This window comes from Leguminivora glycinivorella, chromosome 14 (assembly GCF_023078275.1).
Source record: "Leguminivora glycinivorella isolate SPB_JAAS2020 chromosome 14, LegGlyc_1.1, whole genome shotgun sequence".
NCBI lineage: Eukaryota > Metazoa > Arthropoda > Insecta > Lepidoptera > Tortricidae > Leguminivora > Leguminivora glycinivorella.
The window spans coordinates 10,604,963-10,617,898 of NC_062984.1; the positions used below are offsets into that span (position 1 = coordinate 10,604,963).

The 12,936-nt window shown below is 36.5% G+C and overlaps 1 protein-coding gene across 1 annotated transcript in view; it reads right to left on the bottom strand.

Moving 5' to 3' along the window:
• The window catches only part of LOC125233180 (allatostatin-A receptor), a 255,394-nt gene extending 254,341 nt beyond the window's left edge, over positions 1 to 1,053 (bottom strand). Inside the window, exon 1 of the mRNA XM_048139072.1 lies at positions 783 to 1,053. The gene's annotated coding sequence lies outside the window, so the exon portion shown is untranslated. The remainder of the gene's footprint in view (positions 1 to 782) is intronic.
• Between the last annotated feature and the right edge of the window lie 11,883 nt (positions 1,054 to 12,936).

Sequence of the window (12,936 nt, forward strand, 5' to 3'; positions counted from 1 at the left end):
CGCGTACTAATCTAATCTTGTTTTCCCATACAAACTTTGGACGCACATTTCACCCCCTTAAGAGGTGAATTTTGAAAAATCCTTTCTTAGTGCTCCTCCTTAAAATGAACTTACTTGAATCTCTAGGGTCAGCGGTTTGGGCTGTGCGTTTGATATGTCAGTCAGTCAGCTTCTTCTTTTATATATTTAGATAAGTAAAGCGTATACTTAGGTACTACCCATACAGTTTAGTAGTAGTGTGATTAGTAATATATTGTTTTTCGCAAAATCCCCGTGTGGTGACTATGTCGTAGAAGTCGAATATGGGATTTTATATTTTTAGTCATATTCATTTTAAATGTACTTTAATGTAACCCCTTCATTGCTGAAAGTAGAACTGGAACTTAAAATACAAGCATAGTTAATTTATGTATATGATACATGCATCCTATCCTTATCAGCTAAAATGGAATTTTTAAACTATTCAGAAGACAATATAATATTCAGGAAACTTATTAAAATAAATAATTTCTCATTTCTAAATTGATGCCATACGACTAAATAAATTAATAAAATTTGAATCTCTCATCTTATTTTGCTGAATGCTTACGTAGAATGATGCTCGTATTTTGTAAATGGATCCAAAAAATATTCCTATCATCTGAAAAAAATGTGCGAAAACACAATTTTTTTTAGTAATTACACTATAGGTATACCCACTACCTTACATAAAAAATAAACGACCTGGACTAACTTCATTAATTATAAAACTAATTGGCAAATACGTTAATAAGGTCACTTACATTACGTCGTAAATTTGCGCCCAAACGGCCAGATCAAACGAAAAAAGTTCTTCAAACACACATCCACTTTCAAAAAAGTTTACATTTTCGTCCCAAACACACACTAATTAACAACAAAGAAAACAAACTCAGTCACAGAATAAGAACGAGGGTTCTATTTAAAAAGTAAGTTTTTGTAACGTACTTATTCGAAATTCAAACGGAACTTATTTTTAAATTTGGAACGCGTCCCGAGAGTCGGATCGTCGAATACGCAGCAGCGCACGCTCGCCGCGAGTTCCAGGCGACAACTGAAACCGGCCGCCTCGTTTGGCTGGAGCCACGTATTTGATTTTTCAAGTTTTCTTATTTGATGGCGTGAAACTTTTCATGGTTTTAATGGGGCTTTTTTATAGAGGTTCTGAAACTTAAAGCAATATTTGGTTTGTATATTCACTTAGCTATAAGTCGTTTTTCTTTTTGTCTGTAGTAAATGTTTCCTAGACACAAATTTTTACAAAAACATATATTTAACGTGTGAAGATACGCTACTTCGTAACTCATTTTAAGCAACTATACCGTCAGAGACCAGTATCTAAGCACACTTTCATGCAATAAACAGATTCTTAGGAAGCTTATGTAAAACAAGTAAATTTAAATTATTGAAAGTCTATTTTTTTACTACATAATCACGTTTCTGTTTTTATGTATTATGTAGAAAAGGTATTTTACAATAGTTATTAGGGCCCCAAGTCATTGTTTGTCGCTTTTTATTAAAATACCCGAGCAAATGAAATATTATAAATTGTTAGAGTTTCGTGCAAAGGTTTCAAGGCACGAGGGTTGAATTTAACTGCTACACGCTTAAGCAAATGTAAATTTTCAGTAATAAGAGTATAGGACAACTAGAGATTGCTATTCGGATATCATGCAGTTTTCTCGTGCTTTTTCGTTACTGTATTGGCGTAGTAGGTGAGTAGGTGCTATTTTGGTATTAGTGTACATTTTAATTGGCCTGTTCGTCCTGTTTCAATTTAAAACTAAGTACACGCTTTTCCATATAATAAATATACAAAATTAATAACAACAATGAGAAAAAAAATCAACGCATCTATTCATGTCTGTGACAGGTTATAGTTAAATACTGATTTCGTTATAATTAAACCCTGAACTGAAGAATAAAGAGTCTTAGGTACCGGCCACATCAGAGCGTCGCGTGTCCGTTGCGCGCCCCGAGACACGCGACGCTCTGGTGTGGCCGGTCACTTAGATGTGTTGTGAAAACAAATATCATTTTATAAAACGATTAAACCCTTTTAATCCGATTTCCGAAAACCGGCAATCATTTAAAAACCGTTTCCTTTTTATATTGTTACTAAAAAGACAACAAACGACTTTTTGATGAGAGATGTGTCTGTGTTGTTTGTTAGCGTAGGCGAGAGGCTGGTAACCTGTCACTGCAATGTCACAGTTTTCGTTTTCTGACAACCCCTTATTTGCCAAGAGTGGCACTGAAACTTGAGTAGTTTCATGTGCTCTGCCTACCCCTTCATGGGATACAGGCGTGATTGTATGTATGTTTCTACCATATATATTCGTCCAATTAGAATGAGCAAGTGAAGCGAACTAATCACAAAAGAAAGTTTCATGCACATGCACAGGAGTAGTAGGTACAGGCGGGCCAAATGTAACTGGTCCATTTTTTCCATATTTTACAATGTTTGCATTTTAAAATAGAGTGTCTACCGGGTATATTGTATGGTAGGTGTGTTCAGTAGGCAGAGCACATGAACTACTCAAGTTTCAGTGCCACTCTTGGCAAAAAGGGGTTGAAAGATATCGAAATTGTGACATTGCAGTGACAGGTTGCCAGCCTCTCGCCTACACCATATTTAACTCATATCGCACATTCGACTTTTACGACACCCACGGGAAGAAAGGGGGTGGTGAAATTCTTAACCCGTCACTACACAGGGCATGTTTGATGACGACTGTACAGTCAACCAATTGGAACCCTAGGCCACTGTAGAACTATGTCATAGTGACGTTTTAAATCTGATTGTCAGAAATCTCTCACTGCTTATCATTTTGACGTGGTTGCAAAGTGGGCTAGGGTTCCAATTGGTTGACTGTACATTATCGCTGTGGCGTATGAGCAAGGTGAATCCCGACAGCATTCAATATCATCATCATCGGCCACTGCATCCCTGACGGATGATTTTTGCAACGTCGTATTAGGAGCGATTGAGCCGACCAACGCATTTCCGCCTATGACTGTACAAGCCTATCGCTGCTCGACACTTCTTGCCGCTTCTTTCTTTAATGTCATACTTCACAATAGCTATGTACGAATTTGCGCGAACATTTTATATATTGTCCATTCAAATTCTATCTGTGAATACCTGTAATTGGCTTTGTGTTATTATTTAAATTAGCATAATGTTATTTATAGCTGTTGGTGTTCCGAAAATAAATAAATAAATAAATATTGCCGCATCATCGCATTCAATATAAAGACCGCAATATGTCAAATAGAATGAGAATGTATGTAGACTATAGTAACATAGGTGTCCCCCTGTCCAGCACTCAGACAATTAAAGTCTGCGTGCGTAACATGACTTTTCTCGTCCCGTCCGGTTGAGCCTGATTTATATTCACTGCCCGAAACCCGTCACAATAACCAACTAGGAGTACCTAACTATCGTCACAATCGCTTACGCTTCGTAAGCGTATCGTAGCTAGCTCTCTCTATCTTCTGTAGTGGCGCGACAGAGACAGAACGTGTTTCAATCTCCGCGTAGCGTCACCGATTGTCAATTCGGCTAGGCCGGCTGACATGAGGATTTTTTCTGACATATCATAAATTTCCCTGATGTTAGGAATTTTATCCGTTTCTCAGAAAGCCTATAGGTAAATATTTTACTTAGGAGTGGACTACGATCATCATTATCCTCCTTGCATTCTACCGGCATTTGCCACGACTCATGGGATCATCGGAGCTTTGACAACTAATTCCAAGATTTGGCGTAGGCACTAGTTTTTACGAAAGCAACTGCATTCCAACCCGAAGGGTAACTCTAACTAAGCCTTATTGGGATTAGTCCGGTTTCCTCACGATGTTTTCCTTCACAGAAAAGCGACTAGCAAATGTCAAACGACATTTCGCTCATAAATTCCGAAAAACTCATTGGTACGAGCCGAGGATCGAACCCGCGACCTCCGGATTGAAAGTCGCACGCTTACGATTTAAATTTTAGATAAAGTACGCCTTAAAAGGATTAAAACTTTATTCCATAGCATTGCAGAAACCTATTAGTCGCGCTTTCTACAAGATGAGCGAACTTCGCCTCGGAAACTTGTAATTTCCTTAATGTGTCATGCATCACTACAGAGACTGAGAACGTCTGGTGTATAACATGTGTATTGTGTACAATACAATGGACTTCTCTGACAGATTATTAGAAGCGATATGTCCGCCACATACCTATTATTTATTACAGGAAATACTTGGTAGATAAAGGGTCCCGGAAGGGGGAAGTTGTCCTACCTCTCATGCTACAAACATTGTTGATTTTTTTTTATATAACTTGCATCAGACATTTTAACCAATGAGTAACCGAGATTCTTACTAGTCGACAACTCGTTGTATAAGTTAAAAGATTCTTGAAGAATTAAAAATCCGTAGGAGGTACAATACGACTTTATTTAAATTTATCTTAAGGGATTTTAATTTTTTTTTACATTACAGAATGCTGAAATAAAGAGGATTTTTTTTGTAAAATACTTAATTAATCTTAACACGACAAGATGAACCTAATCTAAAAAGGGGAATTTCTTACGAAATTGAATACGCTCCTTTGACCAGATTTTATCCTCATCCTTTGATTTAGAGATGGGCCGAATATGGACTTTGCCGAATACGAATATTCGGCCGAACATTCGGTTCAGCTCTTACCGAACCGAAAATTCGGCCGAATATTCGGTTACGCCATATTTTTAAAGCGGATGTTAAGTTAAAACTATTAAATGATTGAGATAATAGTTACATATGTTACTACAACGATGTGCTTATTAATTATGCTTTAGTGGATAAATAAAAGTTAGTTAAAACAACTCTGAACTCTTCTCAACTCTCAAACTACGGTTTTTTAACTTTTTTACAAAACAATTATATTTAGATTTTGACGCATGGGTAATTAATTATCTCTTTTTATTAGTTCCTTAGAAAGCTACTAAAAAAGGAGCTTATTATCCAACGGAATACGTGAGATCCTCATTAGTTATTTACTTTGTTGTTTATTTGCAACCGAATTATTCGGCCGAATACGAACATTGAAAAACTTGCCGAAATTGCCGAATACCGAATATTTACCGAATATTCGGCCCATCTCTACTTTGATTCATTAAAGTCGGCTCCAGAATGAAATACTTCCTTTTTAGCTGTCACACATAAATTCTATCGCGATACAGACACCACGGACATCGCGTATACATAGACTACAAATGAATGAAGTTACTTACCTCTAATAAAGTCGTGGGTGCAATCATCATTCTTCTTGCATTATTTATTTATTTATTAAATCTTTATTACACAAAAGAAAAATCTTGCAGTACAAAAAGGCGGACTTAATGCTTTAAGGCATTCTCTACCAGTCAACCTCAAGGCTAAGCAGAGAGACTGTGAGCGGTGCTAAAATTTCAACAGTAAAATCAAAACAAAGGAAATAAAAGAAAGCATACTAAATAAACTAAACATAAGTACACATATAATTTACAAATACATACATATAACTATACATACCAAATATATATATATAGACGAAACATGTGAAACTAAGAGTTTTTCATTTTGCTAGCAAAGAGAGCTCGTAAGGATTTTTTGAAAGCGAACTTAGTTGGGGCGCTTTTAATTTTATAAGGAAGTACGTTCCAGAGACGAGCCACTTGCTTGCTTGGTATTATCTCGGTATTTGCCACGGCTCTTGGGAGCCTGTGGTCCGCTTTAACAACTAATCCCAAGATGTGGCTTAGGCACTGGTTTTACGAAAGCTACTGCCATCTGACCTTCCAACCCAAAGGGTAACTAGACCTTATTGGAATTAGTCCGGTTTCCTCACGATGTTTTCCTTCACCGAAAAGGGTGCAATGCCATACTTTATTCCTTTTAAGAATAACTATGAAGAGTTATTCAGAATATCAGGATTTAGTTCGATTTGCTAAAATTTGTTATTTACTTTACACGTTTCACTTGTTTGTTGATTACATGGTCATACTAAAATATCACAATAAAAAGTCGTATTGGTCAAAGACGAAACGTTTGTAAAAAAAAATTCTTTGACGGTGACATGATCTATTTATAGGTTGTTTTCAATTCTGTGTAATCTTATGATGATGCTGGGATGACGAACATATAATTAATTATTTTACCACTGAATATTCGGCGCCATAGACGGATGTCGACAAATATTGCGGTATACGATATTCGACCAAAACCTTTATCCGTGGCATTTCTAGCTTAGGCTTAGGCGAAGATAGGCGAAAAGATAATAGTTATGTGCCGTAATCTGGGTAAAAAGAACTTATTGTCGGTGGCGCTTACGTCCCGTGGCGTCGTATTTGTATACGAACATCGCTCATAACGCTGTAAGCGCCATCGACAATAAGGTCTCTTTACCCAGATAACGTCACATATTTTTTTCTCGCTCTCACTTACCTTGTGGTACTGTGGATGGCCTTACGCTCGATGGTCCTAAAGAAGTGTCATCATTCATATACACCGGATCCCGAAATATGTGTCTGCAGAATAACGATGAAAGACAACACAGTTGCGATAACCATAAACCATAAATATCTGGTGTTGCCAACTTAACACAAGGAAGATCTAAACACATCCTGTTAGCGTTATTTGATGGAATTTGAATTAGATTACAAAGGGATCGTTGTTGTATTAAGATAATATGTATAGACCAACTTATTTGTATTTTATCTATTATGTTTATTTCAAATTTATATTAATAACGCCGTTATGTACAAGTATATTTTTTTTACATTTAGAATCGTGATGCGTGTAAAAGTTTAGACAGTTATCAAATAAAAATAAATATATTAGTGTCGGCAACTGATGCTACTCAATTGCGCTGCTCAAATCGTGGTATTATATCAGTAAAATTGTATACACCCTGTTTCACCACTTCCTAATGTTATACTTTTAAACGAGCAATTCTTGTATATTTATTTATTTATATATATATTTATTTACACTGACGATCTCGGAAACCGCTCTAACGATTTCGCAGAAATTTGTTATGTGGGGGTTTTTGGGGGTGAAAAATCGGTCTAACTTATCCTTAGGTCCCGGAAAACGCGAATTTTCGAGTTTTCATGCGTTTTTCTTCGCGCGCCATCTCGTGTGCAGTAGTTGTACTGTTAAGACAGAATTCTTTCGGTCGATGTAAGTATTATTTATTACAAACACTAGATGGCGACACAGGTCAAGGCTAAAACGAATAGAAAATACACTATTTGAGTTTTTGTGGCGAAATGCGCGCCATCTCGTGTGGAGTAGTTGTGTTGTTAAGGCTGAGAATTCTTGCGCTCGATGTAGGTACTATTCATTTTTGAACTAGATGGCGACACATGTCAAGGATACGAAACAGAACCGAGCGAAGCTCGGTTGCCCAGATATTGTTATTTTGTTTTGACATGTGCCGTCAAACACTTGACAATGACTTTAATGTTATGATTATGGTCCTCCCACACTATTAATCCATTTATTATGTATGGAAATGAAAAAAAAAAGATTTTCGAATTTAACAAAAACTTATATACAGGGTGGTTTTCTGATGATGAACCTAAATGCGTGTCGAAGTTAACGGAAAACAAAAAAAACACGGTGTATAGTTATACCTAGTGACCACGGGATGAGTTTTTATTAGGAAAATTTGTGCGAAAAGTCATTTGATATTTGCCAGTCGCTTTTCGGTGAAGAAAAACATCGTGAGGAAATCGGACTTATCCCAATAAGGCCTAGTTACCCTTCGGGTCGGAAGGTCAGATGGCAGTCGCTTTCGAAAACTAGTGCCTACGCTAAATCTTGGGATTAGTTGTCAAAGCAGACCCCAGGCTCCCATGAGCCGTGGCAAACGCCGCGATAACGCAAGGAGGATGATGATGATATCTAGAGGGCACATCTCGGACACTGGGGATCAAATATATGAAAGAGGCGCTTTCCTAGCACACATTCTAAGCTCGTGTAGGTGAACGCGTACCATGCTTGTATGACTGAGATATGACAGGTCAACTGTTCGCGTTTTTGACAGGCGGTAACCGAGAGGGGGTGGGCGGCACTTTCAGCGGGGAGCGGGAGTGGCCATACTGTACGATAGTAATAAATAAATAAATAAATAAATAAATATTATAGGACATTCTTACACAGATTGACTGAGGCCTACGGTAAGCTCAAGAAGGCTTGTGTTGTGGGTACTCAGACAACGATATATATATAATATATATATACTTATATACATAGAAAACATCCATGACTCAGGAACAAATATCTGTGCTCATCACACAAATAAATGCCCTTACCGGGATTCGAACCCGGGACCGCGGCGCAGCAGGCAGGGTCACTACTGACTGCGCCAGACCGGTCGTCCTCTTATAGTACTCTTTATTATACTGTGCCACGGGCTCTTTGCGAACGCTGCATAATGCGGTGTCTGTGTAGCATGTGTTCTGATTTTTTTTCTGTGTCCACTCAGTGTGAACCCTGGTTACGTAGCCAACGTTACGCTGACGCGTCGTAAGCGTATCGTAGTCGTAGTCGTCCTTCCTATCTCTCTTCTCTAGAAGCACGAGATCCAGACTGCGTTACGGTGACCACGTAGCGTCAACGATTGACACTTCAGCTAGGCTGCACGATCCCCGGGGTCGGATTGTTTCGTGTCGGGTATAGTTAGCTCGGTGCATGTCACTATATTCATTTCCCTCGAGTAAATGGCTACCACCACAGATGTCATATATACCATAGATCAAGCAAACGTATCTACTTAGCGTGTCAAATGAAATCCACTGAGTTGTCCGTCTCGCAGCTTGCAGCTTTCGGGCGTCAATTTTTGTAAGTTGAAGTCAACCAAAACATAAAAACCGGCCAAGAGCGTGTCGGGCCACGCTCAGTGTAGGGTTCCGTAGTTTTCCGTATTTTTCTCAAAAACTACTAAACCTATCAAGTTCAAAACAATTTTCCTAGAAAGTCTTTATAAAGTTCTACTTTTGTGATTTTTTTCATATTTTTTAAACATATGGTTCAAAAGTTAGAGGGGGGGGACGCACTTTTTTTTCCTTTAGGAGCGATTATATCCGAAAATATTAATATTATCAAAAATTGATCTTAGTAAACCCTTATTAATTTTTAAATACCTATCCAACAATATATCACACGTTGGGGTTGGAATGAAAAAAAATATCAGCCCCCACTTTACATGTAGGGGGGGTACCCTAATAAAACATTTTTTTCCATTTTTTATTTTTGCACTTTGTTGGCGTGATTGATATACATATTGGTACCAAATTTCAGCTTTCTAGTGCTAATGGTTACTGAGATTATCCGCGGACGGACGGACGGACGGACGGACGGACGGACAGACAGACATGGCGAAACTATAAGGGTTCCTAGTTGACTACGGAACCCTAAAAATGCCTCGTTACGTGATATTCAATTGCAACAACACAAAAATTATGAACAATCAAGGGCCTGAGACATATTTAAAATTACAGGCAAGAATCAACTTCAGTACAAAATTTGACACGCTCGGCCCCTATACAAATATATGAATTTGTTTCTTCTATCTAAATTAAGTTCTGTGGCTACCACAAATAAGAAATGTAACGACTGCAGATTTTGATGAATTGTATAGCAACTTTGTTGTAGATTATACCCTTTATTAATTTCAAATCTTAGGCTATTTTAATATTATTATAAAAGCGAAATTCATGACGACTTACAAAGTAATACAAAAAAAATCTATAAACACATTACAAAAAACCTAACCTTGAGTGCTTGAGCTTGTATAGATTTTAAGATTAACATTCAAAATACGGATTTATAAACCTTATTCATGATTCATAAAATAAAACATGAATGTTGTCATAATTAGTTGATTAAAAAAATCGAAATAAATCGTGGCTGAATATCGAATTGGAGCCTTTCGTGCTTTTACATATTAAGTAGGTATAATTTTTACCATATTTACTGTTTGCACTTCATTATTTTCCAATCATAGGCGTAGATACATTGTCACCTAAATATATTTTGACCGCCAAAATCTGTCAGCAGACGTTTAAAGTCATCAAATGTCACAGCTGTTAACAAGAAATCGCATTCAAAAATAATAAAGAAATATAATTTACAAATATCTCAAAATATTTACACCAAAAAGAAATAAAGGATTACTGTAAATACGCAGTAACTATATTTACGAGTATGATCAAAACATATTTCTAAAACATCCTTTGTTTGTTATACAGGGTGTGTATTCCATACGGGCGAATATCTTAATGACGATTAGTATCGGATCTAAGGAGCCCAACTACATGATTTTTTTTTGAATAGATGAGATTTTTTTTTCATACATAATAATTCAGTACGCAATGTATTATGTCCACATCAATTAGCGTACCTACCTAAACGTCATTACGACATGACGTTTATGTCATGTCAAATTAATTGGATGGTGTACATTGCTGCTTGGACAGATTTCAAAAATTAATTACTCTTAATTAATAACATTTTTTAACAAAATGATTATCCTATACGATTCGTACCATCGGATACTATAACTGGGTACATTATTCGCCCGTATGGAATCCACACGCTGTATTTATATTAAATTCTGCTGAAAATAAAGTCCCTTTTCATACACCTTCTATTGAAGGACATTTATCTAACATTTAATTTGCTCAAATGAAGAAAACATTCTAAATACAACAAAAACATTTTTTTAATAAAAGAAATGAATACTTTAAGGTAAAGAACTTAAATAACAAATAAATGATAAAGTAACTCTAAAAAAATAATAAAACAACTTAAAATTAAATTAAAAACTAATCCAAACTAAAATACATCTAAATAGGGCCTCCGCGGCATTATGCCAAAGATGCTGGCAGCATTCCCTCACTGAATAGCAATGAAATGAATGAAAACTGCCAGCTCTCTGGTCACCGGTAGTTTCTATGAGCTTTGCGCTCAGCTCTTTAAAAATTACATGGGCGCTTGAACCCCATGTCTCGACGCCAACTGCCATAAAGTGTGGTATTGGTGTCCGAGACCCCGATATTTTACCACCTTTTATTATATATGTATGTATAAGTATTTAAGGTGGCTAAAGTTTGTAAAATCAGTATGGCCAGTATGTTATTAAAATAATTTTTAAGAAAAAAAAACCGCCTTCCTTTGGGGTTCTGGTGATAAATACTTTCAAATGTTCGGTTTAAAGAATATTTTATTGTCTAAAGAAATTACAAAATTTCACTTATAAGACAAACAATATACATATATGATTAGTATGTTAGCAGTAGCAAGCATGCGTACTTATTTTATAGGTTAGTTAAATTACTACAGTATTTTTATGACCATAGTTGATATAACATGAATTTCAGCTGGAAACAAGATTCCGCAAGTTGTATACATTTTTAGTTTGATTTGTTGTCGCGCCAGACAAGTAAATAAGTAATTAAGTTTTATTCCTGAATATTGTCTTTTATATATGTTTTTAATTTTGATCTGAATTTACTGAAACTCTTTATGTCCTTAATGTTTGTTGGTAGGCTATTATACAGTTTCGCACCATCGTGTTGGATTATGTTATCAATTCGTCTGTATATTTTTTAATGTTTGTTATTCGATATCTCCGTCATTTCTAAACCAATTTTGAAATCTGGATAATTCTGAAGTACTTACAGATGACAATGATTATCAGAACGGAACTCTAACCAGGGGCGTCTCACTCTTCATCAGCAGTTCCACTGCACCAAATGTCACTGTTCTGGACGTAAGTGCATGCTGTTCAATATAAAAATACCAAAGTCACTATAAGTGTGCCGTTCAGATTTGAAGAGTTCCGTTCTGACCATCATCAGCAATTCCACTGCACCAAATATCACTGTTCTGGACGTAAGTGCATGCTGTTCTTATAAAAATAACAAAGTCACTATAAGTGTGCCGTTCAGATTTGAGGAGTTCCATTCTGACCATCATCAGGAGTTCCACTGCACCAAATGTCACTGTTCCGTACGTAAATGCATGCTGTTCCTTTAAAAATACAAAAATCACCATATGTATGCCTTTCAGATTTGAGTAGTTCCCTCGATTTCTCCAGGATCCCATCATCAGAACTGGGTTCTGAGAAAAATACGACCAATCTGTATGCATATACATTCAATCAAAAAACAAATTTTCAAAATCGGTCTAGTAACGACGGAGATATCGAGGAACAAACATTAAAAAAAAAAAAAACATACAGACGACTTGACAACCCCTTCCTTTGAGATTTGGAAGGCGGTTAACAAAGTTAGTTAGTTTCCGGGGCTAAGCACACCAGTGAATCTAAACTCCTAATATTTGTCAATGCATGGCCTTAAATATAGCGTACCTACTCGACTCTGTATCTTTATGATATTTTATCTCGGTTTTTGACTTTTTTAGACACGTAGTTCGATAAACTCTCGATCGAGACTGCTCATAAGATATTTTCAGGGTAAACATATGCATAACTATACGTTTACCGGATCCCATTTAAATCAGAACTCATTACACGGTGAAATAAATAGGACCGTTCAAACTTTGCATAGTGAGTTTTGAGGTCATGATTAACAATTTTTATTATGGGACCAATGCTGAGATCGCGAAAAAAAATTTGGCTGATCCATAGAAATGAGCGGCATCATGACAGTCAAAATGTATGGAACATCCAATTTTTTTTTTGCGATTTCAGCATTGGTCCCATAATAAAAGTTGTACATGAATGGTACTTTTTGTTTCACCCTGTAGTGTTACTAGAATTTACCTGAGAATATATTTAGCGGGCGTAGCACACTAATGGGATAAACTTTATCGCATCGGTGCGTCCTTATCGCACTTACAAATAGTGCGGAAAGGACAGCTTCATGTTATTTATTT